This window comes from Grammomys surdaster, unplaced genomic scaffold (assembly GCF_004785775.1).
Source record: "Grammomys surdaster isolate TR1022 unplaced genomic scaffold, NIH_TR_1.0 66, whole genome shotgun sequence".
NCBI lineage: Eukaryota > Metazoa > Chordata > Mammalia > Rodentia > Muridae > Grammomys > Grammomys surdaster.
This window is the reverse complement of record NW_021604568.1, coordinates 20,285,309-20,300,785: the sequence shown is the minus strand read 5'-3', so window position 1 is coordinate 20,300,785 and position 15,477 is coordinate 20,285,309. Positions and strand designations below refer to the sequence as shown.

The 15,477-nt window shown below is 43.5% G+C and overlaps 1 protein-coding gene across 2 annotated transcripts in view; it reads right to left on the bottom strand.

Moving 5' to 3' along the window:
* Grk5 (G protein-coupled receptor kinase 5) overlaps nucleotides 1-15,477 on the bottom strand; it is a 175,584-nt gene that overhangs the window by 78,293 nt on the left and 81,814 nt on the right. The window lies entirely within an intron of this gene.

Below are 15,477 nucleotides of genomic sequence, written 5' to 3'. Positions count from 1 at the left end.
AATACCTTGGTGTGAGTCTAACCAAGCAAGTGAAATATCTGTATGACAAGAACTTCAAGTCCCTGAAGAAAGATCTCAGAAGATGGAAAGATCTCCCATGCTCATGGATTGGCAGGATTAATATAGTAAAAATAGACATCTTGCCAAGAGCAATCTACATATGTAATGCAATCCCCATTAAAATCCCAACTCAATTCTTCACAGAGGTAGAAAGAACAATTCTCAAATTCATTTGGAATAACAAAAAACCCAGGATAGTGAAACTATTCTCAACAATAAAAGAACTTCTGGGGGAATCACCATCCCTGACCTCAAGCTGTATTACAGAGCAGTAGTGATAAAAACTGCATGGTATTGGTACAGAGATAGGCAAGAAGATCAATGGAATAGAATTGAAGACCCAGAAATGAACCCACATACCTATAGTCACTTGAGCTAAAACCATTCAGTGGAAAAAAGACAGCATTTTCAACAGGTGGTGCTGGTTGAACTGGAGGTCAGCATGTAGGAAAATGCAAATCGATCCATTCTTATCTTTTTGTACAAAACTCAAGTCAGAATGGATCAAGGACCTCCATATAAAAAACGGACACACTGAAACTAACAGAAGAGAAAGTGGGGAAGAGCCTCGAACATATGGGCACAGGAGAAATGTTCCTGAACAGGACATCAATGGCTTATGATCTAAGATCAAGAATTGACAAATGGGACCTCATAAAATTGCAAAGCTTCTGTAAGGCCAAGGAATGTGGGACTGCGTAAGGGTATCCTGGGTCATGGCTGAGCAGTTGCCTAGAACCCCGAGACTCTGCATGAGAACCGGTAGGAGTTCGGCGTGCCCCAAGAACCCAGGGTCCTGAAAAGCAGTCCAGTCTCCATAGAATTACATTGTTCAGTCACATAGGCCAGACTATAGGCCTCGGGCCCTAGGGATTTACATACTAATGAAGGCCAGAGGGCAGAGCAAATTAAGCATGCCTCCCCCATCCTCCCCCTTTCTCCCTCCCTATATAACTTGGGACTGCCCTGAGTTTTACGGGGGTACACCTAGATCCATCCACCATCTGCCATGACAATAAACCTTTCTGGAACCAAGGACTTCCTCGTGTCATTGGGGCCTGCTGTCACCAAAGCCTCCAGGCCGCTGGAACCATAGACGTTCCTCCTGCATGTGGGACCAGCCGCATCGTGGAAATCCACTGGGACTCCACTGCAGCGGCTCTAATTTTTCCCCACAAAGGAACACTGTCAATTGAAAATTTTTTATTCTTCAAATCCACTTTGTTCTTTGTTATGCCTTCTTTCTCATTCAGCTTTTCAAGTCTCTCTTACACTGTTTTTAAATTTTTCCATATTTTAAATTGTATGTATGTATATGTGTGTGTCTATGCATGAGTAGACATGTGTGCACATGATTACAGTGCCCTCGGACAACAGAAGAAAGTGTCAGAACTGGAGTTACAGGCCATTGTTAACCATTTAACATGAGTTCTGGGAATCATACTTGAATCCTTTGAAAAAGCAGTATTTGCTTTTAACTGTTGAGCCATTTCTCTGGACCTCTTATATACTTCTTGATTTTATATACATATCTCCATATGCTGCTTATGAAAGGGTGTTCCTCCACTTGGATCTGAATAAAGGACTCAACACTATTTCAACTAACAGAACATGATAAACGTGATTCTTATGATTTCAGAAGTTAGGCCACAAAACAGGTATAGCTTTTATCTCTTGAAATGTTCCTTTGTAATCAACCATCATGATGTAGGGGAAGCCTCAGACACATGGTATGGCCACATGGAAAAGAACAGAAGATCCACCAACAGCCAGACAACCAAGTGAATTAGACTTTCAGTTCTCAGCTTTAAAATTCTTAAAACTGAGATTTCAAACACTATGTAGAGGAAATTAAACATCTGGGCTTTGCTATGTTTGAACCCCAACCCAGAGACTCTGTAGATACAAAGAGTTGCTCCACACCTCCCCATCATTTGAGCATAGTAATCGGAATGCTCCCTAGTATATGTATAGTGCCTAACTCAAGTCTGGCAGATAGCAGTTGTTTAATAAATATTGTTGGCTGTGTGAATGAAGTATATTAGTAACATATTATTTTCCTATAATCTATAGCTGTCTCTTCAAAAAAAGAGTCCTATGACCACCAGACAACCTCAGCCCCCATTTCAACAAAGGATTATTCTCTTTCTTGCCAGTGAATGAAAGTCCCCAGCAATTCAGAGAGGGCAGACTTCTTCACTCCAGCTCCTCAATAAGCTGAGGGATTGGTCACATTGCTTCCTATCCTCAGGGATCCACCTTAAATGAAAACAGGCCACTCTTCTCTCAGATTTCCAAACAAATATTGTTCTTAGCTGGGTGCCTGCTGTTTTGCTTTTTCTCATAAACCAGGTACTTCTAGGGCAGTGGTTTTCAACCTGTGGGTCATGACCCCTTTTGTGGTCAATGATTCTTTCACAGGAGTTGCCTAAGACCATGTTCATATCAGATATTTGAATTATGATTCATAACAGTAGCAAAATTATAGTCATGAAGTAGCAACAAAAATAATCTTATGGTTGGGGTAACCACAAGGGGCCACAGCATTAGGAAGATTGAGAACCACTGTTCTGGGACAAAAGTGATGTGGAAGAAAGGGCATCTGCCTCATTAATCTAAAAAAAAGGCTAAAAAAAAAAAAAAAAAAAAACTAAAGCCAAACACACATAAAAATAATGCTTACATGTCCACTGACAAGAACAGGTAACACAGTACCCACCCCAGAATCCATGGATCTCTGAGGTTCCTCGCCGTGTGTGTGTGTGTGTGTGTGTGTGTGTGTGTACAAGCCAAAGAAACAGGGCCTCTCAGTGGCCTGAAACTGACCAGGGAGACTAGGCTGGCTGGCCAGTAAGCCCCAGAGATCTGCCTGTATGGAATACCTTTCTGCTTATGGGATTACAAGTGTGCTACCATACTCGGTTTTTGTACATGGGATCTGAGGTAAAACTCAGGACCTTATGCTTGTACAGAAACACTATTACATACTGTGTGATCTCCCCACTGACTGATTTCTGAAATGTGTCACAACTCCCTCACTCTTATCACCATCTAGCCTTCACTAGAGGAGTCAGACTGGACCTGCTAAATCCAAGGTAAACGTGGGCTGATGGTGAGAAAGTCAAGACAGGCTTTCTATTTCTAGAGCAGAACATCAACAGTTGCCAAAGGGAGGCTCTGCAGGACCTGCCTTAATGGCAAATGAACCTGCTGTAATTAGCATATTAATAACATTTGATTTCTAACACCCCAAGAAATATCTCTCCAGTCTCTTTATCACAAGGCTCTGAAGTAATCACAGAACAAAGCACAGGAGGAGATTATCTTGTGTAACCGGCACCCACTTCCGGAACGCCTCACAAAAGCTTCTCCTAGCTTTCTTCCCACAGACCAGCATCCTGACTCCCTCCAAGGGGAAAGGGCTCCAAGTTTTCAGACCCATGTGAAAACACTCATTCTAGAAGAGGCTTTCTGGAAGCAAGCTCTGACATGTGGACTAGTTAGCCCCCAGAATAATACTTGCAGTTCTGAGGCTCAATCAGGGTGAACTTCTGAGAGATGATTAACCCAGGGTGAACCCAGGACTTAGTGCATAAGAAGAGGGACAGAGAGGATGGGCTACCAAAGCTCCACACTTGCCATAGGCTGTATTGGACAACCTCCCACCAACAAAATGGCTCTATGAAACTAGGTGGCAGCTATCCCAGGGTACAGGTGAGAGGCTGGCACTGAGCACTGCTTGTGCTGCTCTAGAGGGTGGCATCTGGAAAGCTGAACTGATTTGGATTCAAAAGTGTCTCTGGTCTTTTCAGCAGGCTAAAGACATGGTAGGCTATGGCTATACGCTCTAATTAAACACAAAAACCCACCTGAACAAACAAAAACAGACACATGAGCTAGCCCTCATTCCCAGGAGACTTTTCCTCTCCATTTAACTGATGGGTTCTTCAGTAATCACACCAACAAAAAGCACTTTAAGGGCAGGACTTTGGTTATGCACACCCATATTTGTGTGTGGACAGACTCCCTGACAACCAGGTGGCCAGTGAGCTGAAAAGATGAGTGACTGACTTCCAGAAAAACTCTCATGATTGTTGAAAGAACTGTGAAGGTACCCTTTTTCCTTTTTTCTACTTCCTTGAAACAGTGTGGTGGCTGGAACTGCAGCAGCCAAGCAGACCAGAAGACATCTGTAGAGCAGGGACAGAGGAGCCTTGGTCCCTGCTGACACACAAGAGGCAACAAACTGACTTACTGGAGATATCATTCATATAAGAAAATGCTCAAGATACTCACACTCAAACTTTTAGTGAAAAGGCATGATCCTGGCTGGATTCAGAGAACATCCTATGTTACTCTCAAACATCCCTTACTACACCCTACCATTCATCCAGTCATATGGCCCAAGAAACTTCCCAGGATTGCATCGTAAGGTAAAAAGAATCATTTCTTTGATTGATGCTCTGTGAGCACAGTGGTTAAGAGTTTAGGATCAGGGGCTGGTGAGATGGCTCAGTGGTTAAGAGCACTGACTGCTCTTCCAGAGGTCATGAGTTCAAATCCCAGCAACCACATGGTGGCTCACAACCATCTGCAATGAGATCTGATGCCCTCTTGTGGGGTGTCTGAAGACAGCTATAGTGTACTTATAATAAATAAATAAATAAATAAATAAAGTTTAAAAAAAAAAAAAAAGAGTTTAGGATCAGAAATTCAGTAGGCTTGGGCTTCAATCCAAGGTCTCTCAGTTAATTGTCACATTACATTAGGAAAATCATGTCACATCTATAAGCCTCAGTTTCCTCAGCTCAGCTTAGCTAACAGTAGGGTTGGCTCAAGATTTTCTGAGGATTAGATGATAACACCAATAAAGATCCCACCAGAATGACACATACCTGAACATCTTTTCCAAGCATTAGCCACACATAAGCCACCTTTACCCAAACCAAAACCTATAATTGTGGCAACTGTCACAATACAGCCATGGCCTACATTGAAAGATTTTAGCAGTGACACACAGGGTGGTCCCACAGGATCACACTGCTAAATGGCATCCAAATCTTCTCAGTTTGTGAGGGTACACTCTTTGCTTGCACGGTAATGAGACTGGCTAAAGAACATGTCTATTGTTAAACAACTTGGAATGGCTGTGACTTTGATATCTTCTTTATCTTGGTTTTAATCAAGTCCCCTTCATACCTTTCAACTTAGCCTTTCTCCACTTTAACATATAGGGTTTGTGCTATAGTTGTGATTTTCTTTCTTACAGCATACACATACACACACATGGATAATATATCCAGGCACTACTAAACCACCCCAAATCATCTCACACCCCAAGAAGTATGGCTGTCACCCCTATGCTTCTGACACAAACATCGAGAAAGAAACTACAAGTTCCATCACTTGTCTCTGTGAAAATTCCAAAGCAAGAAACACAGGAGCACACTAAACATCTGCCTAGTTAGTCTTTGAATGTTCTTGCCCAGCCATATTAGAGACCTGAAGAGAGGACCCAGCCAAATTCCATTCTAGCACATTTTGAGAGCTGTTCAAATTTCTCCACTATGCTTGATACATGTTCTAATAAAAAATTACATGCTAAGGGTGTCGAGATAGTTCAATCTCCAAAACCCATTTTTTTAAGGTTGGGTTTGGGGACATATGCTTATAATTCCAGCACTATAAAGACAGGAGGATCACTGGAGTTCACTGGCCAGTTGACCTAGAAGAGTTCCAGGCCAGAGAGAGATGCTACCATTATTAAAACAGAGAGGGAGGGGTACAGACAGACAGACACACAGACACACAGACACACATACACACACACACACATACACACACACACATACACACACACACACACACACACACAGCAGAAGGGGGAGGGAGGAACACCTAAGTATGTCTAGCCTCCACATCTACACTGGACATGTGCATATGTTAACATACAAACATATGTAAGCACACAAAATCACATTCTAGAAGTGAGCTGTCTGCAGAGAAATCTGCAATTGCTTCTACAAATGCATCTGTGAAACCCAAATGGCTTTTGCTGTGATGATATTTGATTCATTTCATGGCTTCCTGGCAAAACCAGTGGAACCCAGCAGGGACCTTACAAAACAGGGATTCTTAGCCGAACAAAGAAAACCTTCAAAAAGCACACTGCACCAGTATTGGCAGCTAAAACTGTTCTCCAGCAGTATTTCCATCAGGTAGTATACTCCTTATGCAGAATTGTGGTGATGCTTTGAAGTGGCAAAGCCCAAATAAAATGTAATCTGTAACAAGGATGCTGTGGCCAGCTCCTGTGTCAGAAACACTTTTGAGCAATGGAACCATTTCAGTGGAAAACCATGGGCTTGACCTATTAAGAAGCAACCATGTAAAATGTTTTTTGGGTTTTGGGGGACATTTATTAGATGTTTGATTTGGCAAATTCATATCATCTCAGACCAGAAAGCAATTCACTTCTCCTACCACCTCATCCTCCTGTCACCAAAGGTAAGGCTGAAAAAAACGAGACAGGTGTGTAGGTGGGAACTGCTTGGGACCAGAGACTTGGAAACTTACATGCAAATGGAGCCTGAGCAAAGCAGAAGGCCCACCAGGCAGGAAAAGGCTGAATCCTATTAATTGCCTAGGTTTGCAAAGCTGGAGTTAAAACTGACAGTGATCTGAGAAGCAACTAGAAACTGGGGTGAGCCTGGCATGGACTGTAAATGGGCAACTGAGGCAAAATTTCGAAATCTCATTTATAAAACGAGTGAAAAGATCACCTACTGGTTTCAGTAGTTGAGTGTGATTCAGTGGTCAAGTGCTAGCACAGCATGTATCTCACAAGACCCTGGGTTTCAACCCTGGAGATACCAAAAACAGGAGGAAAAAATATAACACTTCACTGGAAGTCAAAGTCTACATGGGGACCTTCATGAGCACAGGGAGGAAGCCCTGATCTCCATGGCGGGTGGGGGTGGGGGTGGGAACACACCTGGAACAACAGCCCAAGCATGGGGTCTGGATGCTAAGACCCATCAAAGGCTAGTGGCAGTTTGAGGATCCCAGAGATTCCAGCGATCCTGGAGTAGCAAAGGCCATTGATTTAGTCTTGGATAAGAGAGTGAACTTTCAGATGAAAGTCTGACGGAAAGTAACCCCAAAAAAAGCTGTCCACAGAACTGCAGAGATCTAGGCCTAAAGCCTACCTCTTTTGTTCCTCCTACACCTGCTATCACCAGTGAGGATTCTCCTCACTGCAATTTGGTTGATGTTCGTGGGGATCCTTGAGAGGTAGAAGTTATTTGCCCCATGATCCAGATGAAGAATTAATGGCAAAGACCAACCTAGTCCTGGGCCTAGGACTCTCTTAGAAGCCACTGCCTTCTAGATCTCTGTAACAATGTAACACATCATTTCATCTTTGTGGTCCCTTCCTGCACTCATGCTTTTTGGCTGCTGTGTTCCCTACATCTTTGTAACAGCTAAACCACAAGGTCAATGGCTATTAACTGGGTACAGCAATAACTCCTTGCCTCCATCTCTATGGACCATGGAGCCTCCTGCCCTCTGACTCTTGTCCTACTGGTCAAGCCACAATAAGTGCTTGAACATGGAAGAGACCTATACTGAACATCAATCATCCTGTTCCCCAATTCAGCTTATATGGTGGAATACATAGGCAATTGAGAAGCAGTAGTGGAGGTTGTCATTCAGCTCTTGCTATTCAACAAAGTCTAAAATAATGTCTCCTGCTGGTGGCCAGGATGTCAAAAGCAGCCCTCCAGTGGTGGCAAAATAGGCAAGGCTAGAGTCTGACCCACCCTTGGTGTATTTATGCTTCTCCTAGAATCCTTTGTTCAATGTCATCATCTTAGAAGACTGAAAATCCTCAGTGTCTATCAGGGATGGAGCATCAGAGCCATGCATCTGTCACTAAGGTTTCCACTGTGACACCTACTTTCCAAGGTACTTTCCGAATGCCTGGATGGCCAAACTATCACCAGTTTCTCCAGATTGAGGATCTAGTTTATGAAGACATCTCACCCATCCATGCAGGCCTCACTTCGAATGGCCTTGAGTCAAACTCATGGGTTGGGTAGCAAAGAACACAGGCAAAGACAGACAGTATGACATCCGTGCCCATCTGCCATCTAAGAGGCCCTGCAGGGAGAAAAGGGTGAGAAGACAAACAACAGGGGAGCAAGAAACCAGTCCTGGGAAGGACAGGGAAGAGACAGGTGGGCAGTAGGAACAGCTGCTAACCTAGAGACTTCTGGCAGGTGGTGCCACAAGCCATTCTGTGACCAGTGTTATCTTCACTGTCCTGACTGCAGGTGGGGATCAGCTCCAGCTGCTCTGCCTACATTGCCACCTGAACCTTGGGGCTAGTGTCATCAGAAGTGGAAATGTTTGTGGTCCTGTCTACATAACTGAATTATGTCCCTTCCTCCCAGATACACAGGCCAATCACAAATATCTGGAAAGGAAGGAAATATACCTCTCATAGTCCTGAAAGCTAAGCTTGCTCTTTGATCATGGCATCCTTTTATTATCTACTCTTACTCCAAGGATGGCTGCAAAAGCTACCAGAGCTGTACTAATCTTTCAGGCTGAAAGCACAGATGATGCCTGTTGCCTGATTAAGTCTCTCTTTAACCTTCATGGTTTTCTGCAGGAAGTCCACCAAAGCAGTATGGATACTGGCCTCCCAAATGTGTCCACATCCATTGAGAAATCACAACCTACATGGAGATGACTTTTTGCTTTGGGGCTGTGTTTGAATCTGGGATTTGATTCTGCAAAGCTCTGGGACTCTGGGAAACTTACTCTTCTCTCTAAATCTCCAGATCCTTATCCATGAGGCAGACTAGGAAATGGCCTCAGGCCCAAAGGGTTTTGCAGTGATAAGTATGTCCATTGGAGTCACCTGGTTAGATGATCCTGACAGTACTGAGCCTACTGACTTAGTGGTTTCCTGTCCTCTAATCTGTTCAACCAGCACCCATAGGGCTGTCTCTGATCCTTCTTCCCCTTACTGTTCCCCTGATTCTTGGTACTGAGAACATACATCTGGCAGCTGATCTACTACCCATGCTGTGACCCAGGGTCAAGTATGGTTGTTTTATCCATCTTCCAGCTTCACCACGCCCAGAAAAGCTGACTACAAGCAGTGTATGGGATTGGCTATCACCTTCATGTATGTGATATTGAGAACCCTCCCACCTGGAGGCAGGAGGATGATGAGATGGGCTTAGAGATATCATCCAGGCACTCCAAATCTGCCAACTTAATAAACAGTTTTGAGAGGCCAAATGGGCTGAGGGAAAGGGTTTCATTCGGGTTACATAAAGGACAAGAATGTGAACTTCCTAGGTCCCTGGAACGAAGGAATCAATAAATCAGTGAATGAGCAGACAAATTTTACAGTGCGACTTGGCCATCAGCAACCAAGAGGAGCAAGGAACATGTTCTTTGTTAAACAACATGGTTCACCAAAATAGTGGCCACCATGATAATGAAGAAGTGGAAGACGAAGTTGACCAGATCTGGGCCAAGTCTTCTTCTCTAGTGTTTTCACTTAATTCTTCCAACATTCCTAGACCCATTAAGGAAGAGAAGAAGACAGGCTCAGAGGAGTTTAATCATTTGCTCAAAGTCACAGTCAGTGAAGACAGAGCCTGATGCAAGCTCCAGTCTCCTGCCACTATAGTTCTGTTCCTTGCTGCCTCCCTCCAGCCTCATTGCTCACTCCTTTTATTCCCAGAACCTGATTGATGAATCAGGGCAGTACTTTTCCTGTTCTGCATTCCCAAGCCCAGTGGTAGGGCCATTCTGTGCTGCTCCAAGCAGGGGTTCCCCCTAAAACTTCTAACAGCAACACCCCAACACCTAGCTGTGCTAGCAGAATGTCCCTTCTTCCAATTCACCCACGCCTCCCTTTGAGGCCTGTTGAAGCCCAGAATTAGAATTAGATAAGTGCCTTGAGCAAGCACTATAACTGAACATATCTCCCTGGGACCATTTCTGACAAAAGCAAAGCAAAAAAGAAAAAAAAAAAAGCAGGTATTTCAAAGGTTGATGACAATTGTTTCATTCGGCCCACATTTCCAACCCTTTTTGAAAGAACTCAGAGCAGAAAACAAGAACCTTCAGCAATCAGTGTGGGACTGGGGAGACGTAAGTGACTTTTCCCTCTTTGGAGGGAACAAAAATGTCCAAGCAAGAATTCTGGAGAAAAAAAAAAGCAAAAATTCTGTGTTGAGGAGCTGGATCAACTGGTAAAGGTGCCAGCTGTACATTTTTGGTAACTTGAGTTCAATCCTTATAACCAAGGTAAAGCTAAGAAAAGAACTGATTCCACAAAAAATCTGGTCAGGCATAGGAACTGACCTATAACTCCAACTGTTCAGAATGCTGAGGCAGGAAATAATTCAAGGCCTACTTGGATTACAGAGTAAATTCAAGGCCAACCTAGTCCACGAAAGAGCCTGTCTTAAAGGGGGGAAGATGAGTGGCAAAGCATTTACTTAGCATAAATGAGGTCCTGGGTTCCATCTGCACCAGTGAAAAAAAGTATGACAAAATATGACAAAATAAAAACAATTGCTCCACTATGTTCATAGCAGCCATATTTATAATAGCCAGAAGCTGGAAACAACCCAGATGTCCCTCAAAAGAGGAATGGATACAGAAAATGTGGTACATTTACACAATAGAATACTACTCAGCTATTAAAAACAATGACTTCATAAAATTCGAAGGCAAATGGATGGAACTTGAAAATATCATCCTGAGTGAGGTAACTCAGTCACAAAAGAACATACATGATATGCACTCACTGATAAAGTGGGTATTAGCACAAAAGTTCAGAATACCCAAGATTCAATTCACAGGCTATATGAAGCCCATGAAGAAGAAAGACCAAAGTGTGGATGTTTCAGTGCTTCTTAGACAGGGGAATAAAATACTCACAGGAGGAAATACGGAGACAAAGTGTGGAGCAGAGACTGAAGGAAAGAAAGGCCATCCAGAGACTGCCCCACATGGATGCTGGGAAGTGTTTACTGACAGGAGCCTGATATGGCTGTCTCCTGAGAGGCTCTGCCAGAGCCTGACAAATACAGAGGTGGATTTTTGCAGCCAGCCATTGGACTGAGTGCAGGGTCTCGGATGGAAGAGTCCGAGAAGGGACTGAAGGAGCTGAGGGGGTTTGCAGCCCCATGAGGGGAACAACAGTGTCAATCAGCCAGACCCTCCCAGAGCTCCCAGGAACTGGACCACCAACCAAAGAGTACAGGTGGAGGGACCCATGGCTGCAGCCTCATATATGACAGAGGATGGCCTTGTTGGACGTCAGTGGGATGAGCTGCCCTTGGGCCTGAGGGTGTTCCATGCCCCAGTGTAGGGGAACACCAGGGCGTCAGGGCAGGAGGACAGGAGTGGATGAGTGAGTGGGAGAGCACCCTCATAGAGGCAGGAGGAGGGAGGATGGGATAGAGGGTTTCCGAAGGAAAGACCTGGAAAGGGGAAAACAATTGAAATGTAACTAAGAAAATATCCAATCAACCCTGACCCATGATGTCCTGTCTTTTACTTCCATCTCTATTGGTTCAGGAATTGCAGGTACACTGCCAACACATGCATATTTTTCATGAGTTCCAGAGAATAAATTCATGTTGTCAGGATTAAGCATCTAGCAACTTACCCACTGAACCCCAGCCCATGTCCTGTTTGTTTGTTTGTTTGTTTGTTTGTTTGTTTGTTTAAATAGTGAAAAAAAATTAAAAGATCATTCAAAGGTAATTTAAAAAGAGAACATAAGGACAGCACAACTGAGAATCAACAAAAAAAAATTTTTTAAAGCAACACTCAAGCTCTCTGGATTATAGATTTCCTTTCTGTGACTGTCTGGAGAGGGTAGAGCTAGTAGCCAGTAAGCTCCCAATGCCTCCTACAGATCTTTAGAGGATCTTCTGGTGGTTATTGTATTTCATTTTTAATTTCAAAAGTTCCTGCATGCCCCAAATATCTGTCTGCCTACCCTTTTTCTTGTCCCCTCCCTCCTGGGTACAAGCTTAGAGTGTTCAGAACAAGGGGTGCTTAATTCACTGAGGTAGATACCAAGGGAGACAGAGGTAGTATTTTGCTGGTTTTGCTGCCAAGGTATTGCCATACACACAGCCCTGGGAAATAAATTCCATAAATAGAATCTGGGCAGAGACCATTAAAAGTGTTAGTCCAACATCACTTTATAGGGCAGAATGCTGACATGCTCAGGCCACACTGCAGGTCGGCTGGCCCTTGGTGTTGGTCTGAGGTCCCTGTTGATGCATAAACCAGCTCATTTTTCCCATTTTCAGTGCTGAACCCTAAAACACACAGAAGGCCCTTCTCTTGCCTGCTAACTGCAGAAGATGGGGGGTGGGGGGCTGGAGGGACAGAGGCTGCTCACATGTCATCTGCCTCCTGGGCCCTATCCCAGGTCAGGTTAACAGAGTCTGCAATACAAATGTGAAAGTAGACACAGAACATTCCAGAGGAAGTGAGAGCAGCGGAGAGAATACTGTGCAGAGTGCTCTGATATAGTTTAATGTATTTTAGCCTTCAAAAAGACAACACTGAGGGCAGGAGATGTGGCTCAATGCTACAGTACTTGCCTAGCATCCACAAGGTCTTGGGTTGAGTCCCAGGACTGCAAGGGAAAATAAAATCAGTGTGGCTTCTCAACACTGGGCAGAAGAAAGGCTACAGTGAAATGCAAAGATTTCATTTGAATAGTATAATGGCCAAAATTGGAGGGAGTGGGGATCAAGATAGCTCAGCCAGTAGGGATACTTTATCACCAAGCCTGAGACCCGAAGGTGGAAGAGAACCCATTCCTTAAGATGTCCTGACTGACAGACACGTACGTACGTACATACATACATACATACACATACACACACACACCATACATACATATATACATATGTACATACATACATACACATACACACACACACCATACATACATATATACGTATGTACATACATACATACATACATACCACATACTTACAAGCACACACACACACAGAAAGCCCAAGCATAACATGAGTTAGAGTTCTGCAGGGCTTTATCGCCAAGGGCTTATGGTCAAGATAACCTGAAAAACACACATACAAGATATACATGGTAGAGAGGAAAAGGCAGAACATATGGGTTGATGTTGGGTTGTGTGTAATAGGTGATAGGTGAGTTCCCAGTACTCAACAGATGTAGTCACCCACCTACAGAAGGGCCACAGTGAGAACACAGACACTATGTTTTGTTCATCAATATGTTCCTAATTACAGACACCTAATAAATATGACAAATGGGAAAGGGTTTTAATTACAGGGAAAATTCTTTTATAACATGTAAGAAAAAAAGGAAGAAATGAGGGAGTAGACTGATGATAGAGAACTTACCTTGTAAGCATGACTTTGATTCCCCCAAAGCCAATGTTTTTAAAAAACAGAAAGCCAGGGGTGATAGTACATGTTTACAATCCAAGAACTGAAAAGGCAAGACAAGATCTCTGGGCTTGCTAAGTGGGATGGGGAAGGAACCACAACAGCTGAAGGTGTCCTCTGGCCTCCATACACACAAATATATATGCACTTACACACACACATAAACATTCATAATAGATGTACCCTCCCAAAAGGGGCAAGAAATGAAAAGAGAAATACACTGAGAGCATATATCTAGGTGTAGCTTGGTGGTAACATTCATTCAGAAAGTCCATGCACTCCCAAACACCACAATGGAGGAACAAGAACCAAACCACATGTAGGAGAAACAAGGAAATGACAGAAGATATTACTTAAAAGTCTTAACTATGAACAACCAGGCAGTAGTGGTGCACACCTTTAATTTCAGTACTTGGGAGGCAGAGGCAGGTGGATGTCTGAGTTCAAGAACAGCATGGTCTACAGATCAAGTTCCAGAACAGCCTGGGCTAGACAGAGAAACTCTGCCTCAAAAAAAACAAAACAACAACAAAAACAAAACAAACAAAAAAAAACCCTCAACTATGGCTGGACCTGAGTGGTAAATTTAATGTTTTTGGCAAAAGTAATTTACCAGTTGGTATCACTGAAACAACAAAAGGAAGAACTGGGAAAGCACTTTACATGGCAAGGAAAATAATCCTCCCACAGACATTCCTATAGCCAGTGAGGACACATCAGCCTGGGCCTGTAAGAGGAGGGAAGATGCCACCTTAGACCTACAGAACCAAGATCTTTCAGACCCTCTTCCTTGAACCCCATGGCACACAATATAAGGTATGGTGTGGGTTCAATTGAGCCTTTTTAAGAAGTTAGGTTGGAGTCTTAGCCTCAAGTAATTCAAGATGTGCCCCTATTTGGAAATAGGGTCCTTATAGAATTAAACTTTAATTGGAATCATTAGGATAGATCGTAAGACAAAAGAACTGGCACGTTTATAGAAAAGGGAGACTTGAACACATACCTATTCATATGAAGAGGTGGAGAGGGGAGATATACATTTACCAGACAGCACAAAGGTCATTGAACTGCCAGAAGCTTGAGAGGGGAATCTTTATAGGGAGGATTCAGCTCTGATAACACCTTGAATTGAATTCCCAGCCTTCAGAACCATGAGATAGTAAGTGCTGTCTTTGAAGCTGAGCAGTGTGTGGTGTTTTGTTATGGCATTTCTGGCAAACTGACACAGGGAGAGAAATTTCCCTTGGAGTTGCCTTAGCAAGTCCCTTGTCTATAGGTTTTCTAGAAAAATGTGAAGAGTAGAATTTCAAATCTGGTTTTACTTTTGGCCCTGAAATAAAGTTTTATACAGAAACACAAGTATAGAAAGTAACAACAGCCTGGTCAGGTAGATACCTGGCAAGAATCCCACACACTTTGTACAGAGTAGCCTCTGACAACCTGAAGTCTAGATCATCTAGAAACTCCTGCCAGACCCCATCCCAAGAATTGCCAAAACAGAAACCCACTGACCAACAGCACAAAGCATCTCGTGAGTGCTAAGCCCAGGCTATTCCTTCAAGAGCACTAAGCCTATCATAAAGGAAATAAGGACCTGGAATCTAGAGCTGATCCACCTTAACCCTCCCAGTGTGCCAACTGCACACAGGTCACCTAATGCTCTAGACCTACCACATCTAAAACTATCTTGCCCTCAAGGACAAGCAGATGCTGTGCTTTATCAGAGCATGGTTAAGTGGTAGAACAACAGATGTGATTCTCCCTTATCACCCCAAGGTTGGCAGTGACGTCCATAGACACTTGGTTACCCTGGTAATAAAATCAAGAGCTCACTGACAGTCTGACAGTCTGAAAGGCACTGGGTCAGAGGGACATGCAAGACTCACATGATTGTCCCCTTTGGCCTACAGATCTCTCTGGG